Source organism: Urtica dioica, chromosome 8 (assembly GCF_054948205.1).
Source record: "Urtica dioica subsp. dioica isolate 48M chromosome 8, U.dioica_male_clone48M_v1_H2, whole genome shotgun sequence".
NCBI classification, from domain to species: domain Eukaryota; kingdom Viridiplantae; phylum Streptophyta; class Magnoliopsida; order Rosales; family Urticaceae; genus Urtica; species Urtica dioica.
The window spans coordinates 2,099,365-2,113,848 of record NC_142763.1 but is presented as its reverse complement, the minus strand read 5'-3'; positions in this window follow the sequence as shown (position 1 = coordinate 2,113,848).

The following is a 14,484-nucleotide window of genomic DNA, read 5'->3' as shown; positions in this document are numbered from 1 at the left end:
AATTTTTAACGATATAGCCAAATGACTTATGTGGCAATAATTAAGGTCTGATTTGCCCTTATTTATTAATAAATTCGTCACTCTCTCTTATTTTTTTTCAAATAATTTTTTTTGCATCAAAACTTAAAAAATTAGTATATTTCTCATACGAACTCGAAATTAAGTGATTTCAAATCCTACAAATTCGTGGCGTCGAGATCTTAAAAAATAGACCCAATGTGTTTGATGAAAAATTATGTTTAATGCATCATATTTACATTTCCATTTTTTTTTTATAATTTCAAAAAATTTCCGTTATTTCCATATTTAAGGTAGATTTTTCTACATCTATGGTATTAAACATTATTTTTCATTAAACACAATGGATCTATTTTTGAAGATCTCGGCGTCACGAATCCGTAAGATTTGGAATCACTCAATTTCGAGTTCATATGAGATAGATATGGTTTTTTGAAGTTTTTATGTAAAAAAAATGTAGGAAAAAAATAGGAGAGAGAAAATGACGAATTTATTAATAAATAAGAGTAAATAAGACCTTAATTATTGTCACATAATCATATTGACTATTTTCCTAAAAGTTGTGAAACATAGACTATAAAAACAAATTTCATAGTTTCATTTTGCCTATTTCGCTACAATATACCCTTATAAATTTATCTTGTACTAAAGCATACTTGTTTAATTATTAGTATATATATGCAACAGTAAAATTACTTATATATATAAATTTATGATTTAATATTATATCAATATTTTATTATTATTCTTAAATTAATAATACCGGTATTAATAAAAACAATCATGAATATATATTATTCGGAAATCCTTTTTGGCACGTTAAACGACTTTTGACGATTATTTGAAATGTAAAAATACCATCTAAAGTAAGGATCTTTTAGGCGTACAATGTGTGGGAATGGAATCGTGATTCAACCAGTCTCCAAGGCATTTATAATGGCTCTGTTGTTATAAATCCGGATACACCGAGTAGCTTTAGTTCTATAAGGATGGAAAATACAGTGTAGTTTACTAATTTTTCGGCTATCTATTGCCATAGAAAACTAGATACCGTTACCGTTGTATACTTTATTGTAATAATTTTTCAAATAAGAAACTCCGCAAACCTTGTGCGTAACTCAGGTCTTGAAGATCGTATCATCTTTTGTTTTGCTTAAAAAAAAGTGACATGAATTTTCATTTTGCACTAACCTTCAACTTCAGAAGATTAATTTGGCCCAGCATTTTTTCATCCTAAAACACACATATATGATAGAACCCTATTACTAATCAATTTTCACAAGTGAAAAGACCAATAAACAATAACAATTTGAATCACGAATTCACAACAAACCTTTAATCCAATAACTCGGCTCAACCCGTTCTTAATCGATTTTTCTAGCTTCCTTAGCTCTTCAAGACTTAATTGCTCGATCCCATCGCCTTTCGTAAGCCTGTAATATATTGTCCTTTAGAAGTGTACATAACATGTCATCTCAATTTAACCTAAGATATTAATCATATATCATATATATACCTTAACTCCTTTGTCTTCTGTTCTACTTGTTCAACCAGGCAAATCTCTGTCATTCACACCACAATGACTCATATTAAAAGTAATTACATTATGGAAATTTCATATCTATGATATATGTATCTATTGAAGTAGGAACGTCTCACAGTATGTGTGAAGCGACATGTGTTTATATATTAGTTGGACCTCTTCACTTGACATCAATTGGTTTTGAGTTGGAATTCAACATGTTATCAAAGTCTTGTACTAAAGGAATTGGAGAATCAAAATCTGGACTGAGGTTTGTTGTGAATGAATTGAATTTTCATTACTTTGCATTGTTAGCTCGTTGAGCTTATATACACTTGGTTTGAGTTGGTTAGACTTAACAGAAATCTAACCAATGTTAGTTATATAATTTAGTCCACCTGGCACATACATTGCCAGGTTGGATGTGAGTATGAATGAAGACTAAGTGACTCCAATAGCATCCCTCAAGCTGGACTCCGGTGCTCGTGCTGAAGTTGCGTCAGCTGCGTCAACAATATGTAACTTGTCGCGGAAGTAACTGAACTGTGTGACTGAAAGAGGCTTCGTGAAGACATCAGCCACTTGTTCTTCTGAGCAGACGAAACGCACATCAATTTCTTTGTTCAGTACTCGATCTCTGACAAAGTGGATGTCGATTTCAATGTGCTTGGTGCGTTGATGGAACACAGGATTGGAGGCTAAAAGGCTCACTCCAATGTTATTGCACCAAAGGACTGGTGGTTGCTCCGTGACCACACCAAGTTCATGAAAGAGAGATTTGAACCAAAGGACATCCATCGTCACCGAGGCTAAAGCTCGATACTCTGATTCTGTGCTTGAACGTGCCACGACTTGTTTACGAGAACTCCAGTTGAGAAGATTGTCACCTAAGTAGATGCAGTGACCACTTGTTGATCGCCTATTGTCAATGTCCCTAGCCCAGTCCGCGTCGGTGAAGCACTGAAGACTGAAGTGAGTGACAGGGCGAAAAGTGAGACCATGGGTCACTGTTCCTCGCAGGTATCGGAGCAGACGTTTGCACGCTGACCAGTGACTGACTGAGGGGGCTGAGAGAAATTGGTTGAGCTTGTTGACGGTAAGGGCAATGTCCGGTCGTGTGCTCGTGAGGTATTAAAGTGCGCCAATAGTGCTTCGATACAGCGTTGGATTGTTGAAGGGCACGCTATCAAAGGCGAAGAGCTTTGCAGACTGGACCATTGGGGTTAGACTTGGTTTAGCGTTGATCATGTTGGTCTTGACCAGGAGCTCCAAAGTGCAGCGGCGCTGAGTAAGATAAAGGTATGATGCTGTGCGGTGAGCCTCAAACCCCAGAAAATAGTTGACATCACCCAGAGTTTTGAGAGCAAACTGCTGATCAAGGTCCGAGATGACTTGTTGAATCTGAAGTTTATCATCCCCAGTGATGAGAATGTCATCGACATGGATGATCAGGATTAGGATTTTCTGATTTGAGCGCTTGTAGAAGAGGAAACTGTTTGAGCTAGCATTCATGAAGCCCCAAGTTGACAGGGCTGATTTTAGACTATCATACTAGGCCCGTGGAGCCTGTTTTAAGCCGTATAAGGCTCGCTTGAGCTTGCAGACATGAGTTGGCTTGGTTGAGTCTTCAAATCCATTAGGTTGATTCATGTAGACTGTTTCTTTTAGTATACCATTCAGAAACGCATTGTTGATATCTACCTGTTGGATATCCCAGCCATAAGTCATGACGAGGGTGAGGATAACTCGAACTGATGAAGCTTTGACAACCGGACTGAAGGTTTCAAAATAATCCACACCAATTGTTTGTTGAAATCCCTTTGCAACTAGTCGCACTTTGAGTCGATCCAGTGATCCATCAGATTTCCTTTTAATCATGTAAACCCATTTATTGTGGACAATATGCATATGGTCTTCATAGGGAACTAAATCTCACGTGTCATTTACCTTGAGAGCGGCTAGTTCAACCTGCATTGCATCAGTCCACTTGGAATCCGATAGAGCTTCCTGTACAGTGAATGACTCACGAAGAAAGTCTAAAAAGGACAATTCCACATTGTACACTTTAGGTTTGAAAATGCCAGATTTAGACCTTGTTACCATGGGATGATTTGAGTGAACAGGGATTGGATTTACCAGGTTGGATGAATTTTGAACATGAACAGGGATAAGAGCCTGAGACATTGGAGCAAGAGATGAAGCAGAAGATGGTGGTTAGAGTGAGGTATATGTTGAGGAGATGACACGTTATGATGACCTGAGTTAGGCTGTGATGAAGATGTGGTGGTTGTTAGTGGTAAAGACGTGGCAGGAAAAGGTTCTGAATCTGATGTAGGTGACTCAACAGGGTAGTTTGGAGGATAAAACTTGGCTAGATCAGATTTAGTTACACTTGTGGTTGAGATCTTAGGGAATAACATGTGATGTGAAAACGAATCCTAAGTTTTGGAGTATTGGGAATAGGGGTCTATACTCACCACCCCAGTCTATTTGTAACGCTTGTAGTTTGGTATCAAACTGTCTTTCAATGAGGGATTGGAAGTGAGTAAAGATTTTGAGTGTTTCAGATTTGACAGTTAGAGGGTAAATCCACACAAAAAGGCTACAATCATCAAGGAAATGTATATAGTACTTATAGCCGTCTAGAGATGGATATGGAGAAGGACCCCAGATATCAGAGTGTACAAAGTTGAAAAGGTTTTGTTGTTTTGTGAGGTGACATGGGAAAAGGAACTTGGTGTAGTTTGCCAAGTTGACAAGCATCACAAAACAAGAAATTTTTCACAGAACTTGAGACATTTATTGACGTCAAAACAGTTTACAAAACAACATTACAAGGATGGCCTAATCTGGCATGCCATAGATTGACATTAGATTTACAAGTATTTTTACAATTTGTAGGTTGAGAGTCAGAATTGACAACAGTTTCAACAAGTACATCAGCCGACACAAGACACGACTCGGGACAAGGAGTAGGAGAAGAAGCAGCAATGTCCAGCTGGTATAAGCCATTCTTAAGAAAGCCTTTGAGCAGAACTTGCCTTGATTCCTCATCCTTAACAAGACAGCAAGTACTATTAAATTCAATGAGCACTTGATTATCTTTAGTAAACCGAGAAATGCTTAGGATATTTTTAGTTATTTGTGGAACATGTAGGATATTTTGTAGTAACAAGGTCTTATTAGCTATTTCAGTTTGACATGTGGAATTACCAATTTCAGAAATGCTAAGTGAAGAACCATTACCTACGATGAGTTTTCCTTTGCCTTTGTAATCTGTCTTGTTGGTGTTCAAGTTGGATGAGCTTGGAGTGACGTGATTTGTAGCGCCACTGTCGACGTACCTGGCCACATATGCTGTAGGCGCATTGTTGAACGTCTGAGAGTCATCTTCAATCTCCTCAGCATGAGTGGACAAGAGATAAGCTTGGTTTTGTGCTCCAGCGTGAACATTGGTGGTGTTGTTGGTGTTGGATTGCTCAGGACCAGAGTATGTGACGTCGAATCGATGGAAACATTTCACAGCAACGTGACCAACATGACCACACAATTGACACATCGGTGGATTTCCGTTGTTTCCATGGCCATTGCCACAGCCACGACCTCGGTTGCTGAAGTTTCCACCATGACCACGATGAGCAACATTTACAAAGATTGAGTTTTGAACGTCAACTCCGAGAGCAGTGTTGTGTTGTTCAATGCGCAATTCATGCGATTGTAGCATAAACTGGACTTCTTGAAGTGAAAGCGAGTCATGGCATGAGGTCAAATCGACAATGACGGACTCATATTCTTGACCTAGACCACCAAGAATGTAGAGACTGTAATTGGAATCGAATTTGAAGAACTCGAACCTTCGATGTGGTGGTGAAGATTTCTTGGAGCATGTGCCATATTTGGGACGCATGAGCACAATGAGTCAAATGTTCGAGCAATATTGATTCTGAAATTTAGGAGAGAAGCCAGCTAACCACGAATTGGTCAAATCGATGTCATCGCATGAACTCCGGATTGGGCGTTTGAGTCGTGACACCAGATGAATCGCCATTGTTGATGAACTGTGGAGGTCGCACCGCCGTTCTGAGGAAAATTCCGTCGAGGCTGTGCGCACGAACCGCCGGAAGTATATGTGACCGCCAGAGATTGTAGATTGCAATTACCTCTCTCAAGTCTGAGCGTGAGAGGATTCAGATGTGTTGGAAGTGCTTGATTCGCGAGTAGAGCAGAGGCCAGATTCTCCATTGACGATGTTGCCGAGCGTTGAGCCATGAACATCAGTCAGGAACGAAGAATGAATCAGGACGAGAAAAAATCTAGATTCGTAGCTCTGATACATTGTTAGCTCGTTGAGCTTATATACACTTGGTTTGAGTCGGTTAGACTTAACAGAAATCTAACCAATGTTAGTTATATAATTTAGTCCACCTGGCACATGCATTGCCAGGTGGGATGAGAGTGTGACTGAAGACTAAGTGAATCCAATATGTACATTCACTCAACTTGAATTTGGTCCGGCCCACCCGAAGCGTGGGGGGGATTGTTACTTGATCTGGTCACGCTACGCGTAAGGATGAGTATTGAAGTGGAATAGTTTCATGTGTGTGAATGAGCATATGTTTATATATCAGTTGAGCATCTCCACTTAGAACCAATTGGTTTTAAGATAGAATTCAACATGGTATATATCAGAGCCTTGTACATTCACACAGCTTGAATTTGGTCCGGCCCACGCAAAACGTGATGGGGATTGTCAATCGGTTCGGCCTAATCACGCTACGCATGAAAGTGAGTATTGAAGTGGGAAAGTCTCACATTGATTGTGTATGTGAATGGACATGTGTTTATATATTAGTTAGACCTCTTCACTTGACACAAATTGGTTTTAAGATGAAATTCCGTAGAGCTAGGTTAATTTTATGAGGAAATTAAAGCAAATAAAATTCCTATAATAGCACGCGTTCCTTTTTTCTCTTCATTTAGATCAATGAATTAGTTTGTTTTTTTTTATTTTTTTTATTTTTTATTTTTATTTTTAAATGAATGAATTAGTTATGATAATAATGATTTGCAATAACAGAATAGCAGTTGATGACAACCAGAGCAAAAATATCATCAGATATAGTCAAAGCAGTTCTTGTTAACCTTATTAATAATGGCTTTTAGAACTCCTATGATAGATTATGATCAGTAACATACTTAGGGAAAATGGCTCAAATTTTTTACTCGCACACATGAGTTTATGAAATTCAACTTTCTTAGCTCCAAAAGTTATCTTCCTATAAAAACTTTGTTTTGAGATTAATTAGGACACGTATGATATGATCTGCTATAAGTAAAAATAATAGTGAAGAATTTGGTGGGCTAGTCATTTAAGACGATTTCTAAACCAAACCGTTTGAGATCACGAGGCATTCTTCTACTATAATATCATTCCCTATTTTAGGCTAGTTATATATATATATATATATATATATATATATATATATATATATATAAGTATAAGTTTAAAGAAGTAGAACAACTAAACCGCACACAATAAGATCATCATCTCATTATATCCGTGAGAGACATTTATACCTTTTTTTGTTTAAATATTTTTCAATAAATTTGGAAATACATGTGTTTAAGAGCTTGGTGGTCATATATATATATATATATATATATAAATATGTATATATACCTCGACCTCATAATGAGATGGCTGGTTCACTCCATCAGATTTTTCTGAATGTGAATTATGTCTTTCGAGTACTTGTTTCATACTGCAAAATAATGAAGCGACATTATCAGCTACAATATAATCAACGAATAAATAAAGGCACCATTTGACAATACTAAATTTTGTATCCGTAACTATAACATAATTTAGCTTAGTAATAACTGTTAAGCCTGAGATTGCACATATCATATAGTAATTAATAAACAAGCAATGACGTCCTCAACTACTCCAATCGATTTATTAACAAGCATATGAAAGATTAAAATAAGAACAAAAACTAAAAATAAAAATCAACCCTTGGTACTAGCTATACTAAAGAAACTTCAAATTAGGCGTGCGTGTGCGTCTGAAGATCCTGTGAAGAGGATAAGAGAATCGAATAGAGAGCGACTGTTTGAGAAATCTGTTTGGCAAGCATGAATATCAAGCTTGACCAATTGAATGTGATCATCTGATCAATACGGTAATCTTTGTAACTGTTACACTAAGATTACAATAGGTTAGACTGCCAAACAGTCCAAATCCTAACAGTCCAAATCTTTTCCGGTTCTAAGATTTCGCCGGTTTATTTGTAATTATTTTTACGTGTAATTTTCTTTCCATGCAAATTGTCTTATTTTTCCGTCAATATTCATATAATATTGCTAACATGAGCATGGCACAGTAGAATTCCATACTCTAGTTATAACAGCAGTGGGAAAATGGTTCAGTGTTGATGTTGATGAGTCTTGCGTTTGCTCTCTTTGACATGGAAATGTCAAAAGCAACATCTTTGAATACGCTTCCAGATTGAGAGAGGAACAAGTAGCATTTATGCTTGTTGCTATATCCGATGAAGGTGAAGGTTTGAACCTGAATTTGAACATATATATGTGTGTTGCAAGGCCTCATATATGGAAAATATAGACAACAGTTTTGAGATTAGAATAAGTTGGATTAGATTTGAACGGTCATTACCAAAGGGATGGTTGTAGATGTGAGAAATCACACCAAAGCAGTCACGACAACTTGGACAATTAGAAGGGTCGATTTAGATTTGTAAATGAGCCCCAATTCTCCGTTGCAAGACCAAAACAGGAAAACTAGACGAATTTAATAATAAGTAAATGCAAGAAAAACTGAATGTAAAGTAAGCTCAGGGCTGTTTATTGTAATTGCTCAAAGTAATACAATAATTTGAATTGGGAGGCAAAGATTGCAAGGTTATAGAGTAAAAACCGAAAAAATAACGTGTCTGACATTGACCTAATTATCTTATATTTATAGTACTAGAGGTGAGGTCGAGCTCCGGGTTACGGTTGACACGTCGTATGTCAATTGGAGCTCACTACTACATTTCGGGACACCTGTCCTTTGAAGACTTATTCATATGAGCGGTTACGAATCGTCCGGGCAGATTGGCTTCGTACCTGCGAGTCTTCGAGGATCAGTTATCTCGAGCTGATATTTGAATCTTTTATCTGGCTGGAGCCAAACCTGTACATGTTATCACAAACACGTGGGCTTGGGCTCAACTTCCTTGTATTGGGCCGAATCCCTCTTTTGTTATCTTGAAGACGAAGTCCAACATCAACAATAGTGATCTATACTCACCTCTTCAATTTTGTAGAGTTTTAATCTTACAGTTAGACTGATTTTCAGCAAGACCTTTGAACTTTATAAGCAACTGAAAAACTTCTAACTTTTGCGTCAAGAAAAACCAAACAAATCTCGAGGTTTCATCCATAAAATGCACGTGGTATTTGAAACATTCACGAGACATAATGGGTGCAAGAAGGGACGGAGCTAATTTATAAATTTTCAAGGTAAAAAAAAATGAATTTTTTTAGGGGAGGCTTTAGCCCCTGGTGGACATTATAGCGCACTTCGTCCCTGGGTGCAAGGTCCCACACATTACAAGCTCTAAAGGCAATTTGTATTTAGTTTTGGGTTTGAAATGTGCATTTTGTGGCTCTTACCAAGATAACAGGCATTACATATCATATCACCATTGAAACGAGCCTTAATATTGCTGCTCTTTAAAACATATGGCCAGACAGCTGCTACCAGAACTGGACCAGGGTGATATTCTTTCTTTGGTGTGTGTGTTTGACAACCTATGTGAAGCTAGAGTTTTTTTTATATCCACCATTATGTCCTAAAGGACAATAATAGTTGAAGGATTTCCTCTAGTGATCATTGGATGTTGCTCAATCGTGATGATCATGTACATTCAACCAAATTGTTTTATCATGAATATTGTGTGACTCAGTTCTCGACGTTACATATACAACAAAAGAGTCATAATCGCTTCCGCATGTAATAAGAACGTAGAGAATTAGATATTCATCACTGATCTTACAACCAATGACATTCAAACAGTCAGCACAGAACTTCATTTTCATGAAATAATCACATATAGTTAGGCTCATTCCTTGTATGTCTGAAGCCAAGTTTTAAATTGAATCATTTTAGTCTTCCCTTGAGCAGCATATAGTTGTTTAACGACATTCAACCGATCATCTATGACAAAACTTCCATTGACATTAAAGTCAACAAATTGGGAATTGATCTTGTCTGCTCCAAGATATATTTTATGGATTCATCGATATTATATTCCAAGCATCTCGGTATTATTTGGAGTTTCATGGATCATCTCTTCAAAAAAGACCATTGATCCATCAAGGAATCCTTTATGTCCATATCCACAAATCATAGCATTGATTTGTTGATTCCAAATCACATAATTATCGTTGTTCAGCTTGATTATAATCGAGGGCGAGAATTGGATAGAACAATGTTGGTAAAACAAAGAATTCTCTCTATCGAATCGCATGAACACCATTATTGATTCTGTCAAGTGGAGATGTCAAACCGATATATAGACAAATGGCCATTCACATACACAACTAATGTGAGACTACCCACTTTAATACTCTTCCTCACGCGTAACGTGACCAAGTCGAGTAATAATCATCCTAACGCTTCGCGTGGGCCAGGCCAAATTCAAGTTGTGTGAATGTACAATACTTTAATATCATGTTGAATTCCATCTTAAAATCAATTATTGTCAAGTGAAAAGGTTCACCCGATATATAAACACATGCTCATTCACACATAACCAATGTGAGACTATCTCACTCTGTGCTCTGATACCATAAAAGCTTTACGAATTCGAAGAGGATGAGAGGATAGAGTAGAGAGAGTGTTTGGGATAATTTAATCCATCAAGAATGAATGTCAAGCTTGATCTAATCACTTGATTGATATGTTAATATTTCATAACAATTGCAAGTTGATTATAATTATTAGACAATCAAAATCCTAAGTAACTTGAGATTGCTAGAGTGATCTCCAGATACTTTGAGAATATCTTCACCTCATCAGAACCGTCGCAACATGATATTGAGGCAGTGGTTAATGGCATCCAACCTAGAATCTCGGAGGATATGAATTCTGAGCTCGAGCGCCCGTTTCAGATGGTAGAGGTGCGAAACGCCCTCTTCTCAATGGACCCTATCAAGGCCCCGGGAAAAGATGGATTCCCGGCAATCTTCTATCAGAAGTACTGGGATGTGATGGGAGAGTAAATCGCAGAGACTTGCCTTGGGATCCTTAACGAAGGGAAAGAAGTTGGAAGCATCAACGATACAGTTATTACACTCATCCCTAAGAATGAGGAACCGAGGAGGGCTAGTGAGTTTCGGCCTATCAGTTTGTGTAATGTCGTCTATAAGCTCGTTGCTAAGTGTCTGGTGAATCGCTTTAAGGGCACTATGCATGTGGCCATCTCAGAGAATCAGAGTGCGTTTATAAGGGATAGGCTTATCTTCGACAATGTTATGATGGGTTTCGAGGCGTTGCACACGATGAAGAGAGGAAGGTTTGGGAACGGTGGTGGGGCGTCCCTTAAGCTTGACATGACGAAGGCATACGATCGGGTTGAATGGCCCTACTTGGAGGCGGTGATGCTGAGGCTTGGGTATAGTGCCAAATGGGTTGAAATTGTGATGAGATGTGTCTCTTCGGTCCGGTTTGCCTTCAATATTAATAAGACTACCTGGGGTCACGCGATTCCGCACAGAGGACTCCGGCAAGGCGACCCGCTTTCTCCCTTCCTCTTTCTCTTCTGTTAAGAAGGTCTTTCGAATCTTTTTAGAGTGGGAGAACAGTCCGGAGCTATTAATGGGGTTAGTTTTGGGAGCCTCCGTGTTTCTCACCTCCTATTTGCAGATGACATTTTGATGTTCTTTAAGGCGTGTCAGCAGGAATGTGAAAATGTGGCGGAGATCCTACGGGTTTACTCAGGTGCGTCGGGCCAGCTGGTGAATTTTCAAAAATCTGATGTCTTTTTCGGGAAAGACGTTGAGTTGGAGGAGGGCGAGCTCCTTGCCCAGATCCTAGGAGTCCGGAGAACAGATTGCCATAAACGCTACTTGGGTCTCCCAGCGTTCACATGTCGAAAAAAGAAGGATCTCTTTGATAATGTGAGAGAACGCGTCTGGGATAAGATTAAAAGTTGGAATTGTCTCTTCTTCTCGCAAACTGGCCGAGAAGTGCTCATCAAATCCATCCTTCATGCTATTCCGAGCTATGTGGCCTCATGCCTAAAGCTCCCGAAGACCCTGATTTCTGAGATTCATTCGGCTTTTGCTAAATTCTGGTGGGGCAATTGTAATGGGACCAATAAGACCCACTGGTGCGCTTGGGAGATCCTCGTGAAAAATAAGACGAATGGGGGGTATGGGCTTTAGATATCTGGAGAAGTTCAACCAAGCCTTGATCGCTAAGAATGTGTGGAGACTCCTTAGACGGCCAGACAGTCTGGTTGGTCAGGTCTTTAGACAGAGTTACTACCCACATGGGGACATCTTGTCTGGCATTTGCGGGTCGAGTAGTTCCTTTATGTGGCGTAGCCTGGTCTGGGACAAGTAAATTATCCTTGCGGGCACGAGTTGGAAAATTGGCGACGGTGAGTCGGTTATGGTCATGGGAGATAAGTGAATTCCTAGACCCAGATCTTTCTCATGGATTGACCCCCTTTTGATCCCTCCTGATATGAGAGTTGCGGAGTTGATGTTGGTTAATGGCAGTTGGGATGAGGCTCTCATTCGGGCTATGTTTGAGGAGGATGACGCTAGGGCTATTCTGAACATTCCGTGTAGTGGTGAAGGGGTCTCGGATAGACAACGATGGCACTACACTACGGATGAAGAGTACACGGTCGGGAGTGGGTATCGGGTGGCTATGGACTCCATCTCTGACGCCAGCTCCTCTGATCACTCCTTGATGGAGGATTGGTGGAAAAAATTCTGGAAACTGAAAGTTCCTCCTAAGGTGAAGCTCCTTGTGTGGATAGTGTGTAAGGGACGGATCTCGACTCGAACCACGCTGGTCAAGAGGAAGGTGATTGAGGGGACGACCCCCACTACTGAGCTCGGGACGCTTTTGCATCACATCAAGAGAGAGGTAAGCAATTTGATTGAGTTTAAAATTATGTTTATCCCTCGTCTTTGTAACATTGCGGCTCATAACTTAGCCCGTTTTGCTGTTACTCATAATGCTAACTCGAGATGGATGAGGTTTGTCTCTCCTTGCTCGGAAGAGGCTATAAAGGCCGACGATAGAGAGATCCGATCCCGTGCTTCGGGATAGGATCGTTTTTATGGTTTGCTTGACTTTCTTGGTTGCGTAATTGTTTGTATTTCTGCATCTCTTGTAACCACGGTATTCATCTGCCATATGTGAGGACTTTTATGATATTTCCGTGGCAACGCCCACGTTTTCAAAAAAAAAAAAATTCCTAAGTAACTCTTGCCACGTTAGCAAGATGCAAAGTTTCTGCTTGATAGTGTCACACTAAGAGTTATAATATACTAGCATTGAGACACTTTTCCGCTTGATAGGACCGAGTTTCTCTAACCAAAGTTTTTAATTATAATATATAGCTTTTCATCATTACATATAAGTTACCATACATGTACATATAGCTTTTATTCATACCACCACGTAAGAGTTCTGTAACATGATTACGAGATGACGAATTAATTTTGACTTAAAGCCAGATAGACCAAAAAAAGTAATAAACATAATTTACCAAAAGTGGAAATGAATTATTGCATTACTATACCCTTGGCTCTAAAAATAAAGATATACGCCGCCTATATGAGATTTTGTAATCTTTGAAGGGACAGAACTTGATGTGTATGTATTGCTTTAAGACATATAGCTGGATCCAACACACATATACACACTAGTGCTGACACTATTAATTGGTAGATGTACATATACAGTCCTCTCCTTTTTACTTCATTATCTGGGCGAAAAAAAAACCTACGAATTTCTACACTCATAACAAGATAGGAGAAGATATTATTAGCCGTTAAACACCGTAGCAATCAAGCCCTAAACTTCTTCATGGTTATCTGTTTACAAATCAAACTCCCACGGTTTTAGCTAATCCATTACAAGTATTTATACTTCATGCAATTATCCCTAGATTCTCAGACTAAAAACAATTTTAATCAACTGTGCTTAACAGCAAGTATTTATATAGTTATACTTGAAAGTCTGAAACTAATATTATATTTCTTTACCATCTTTTTCTTTCTAGCTACTTATAGCAGTGACCACCATCACGTAATTAATTAACCCTTAAACTTAAATAGAAGAGTAAAAAAACAATCCTAATAACAATATCCATAATTTACGGAAACCTTGATATAACTAAATAAAACACAAATTACTTCGCAGTTTAAGTTGTCTCACATTTTTTTAAAAATAAAATTACTTTCTTGTTTTGCTTTCAAAAAAGTTTACAAGTTAGTTGTCTGACGATATATATGCATAATATATAGGGATTGATATATGGAAAATAAACCTTGAGCGCTAGAGTATTCATAGAGCTTTCCGGTAGAAGAAAAGACAATGAGAGCCATCTCAGCATCACAAAGAGTTGAGAGCTCATGAGCCTTCTTGAAAAGCCCTCTTCTTCTCTTTGAAAACGTCACTTGCCTCGACGTTATGTTGTCGATTTTCTTTATCTCTATTTTCTGTCTCGTCATTTTTTTTTCCTCACCAAATTAGTTCCCTAAAATACATAATGTAATTCGAAAATGAAGTCTTCTCTTCTCCAGTTTCCTATTGCCGATCAACCTTAATATGCTAGAACAAGATTACAGCAGTACATGAAAGGTGAGAATGAGATAAATAAGGAAACCCTATAACCCTAAGTTATATAAATAAG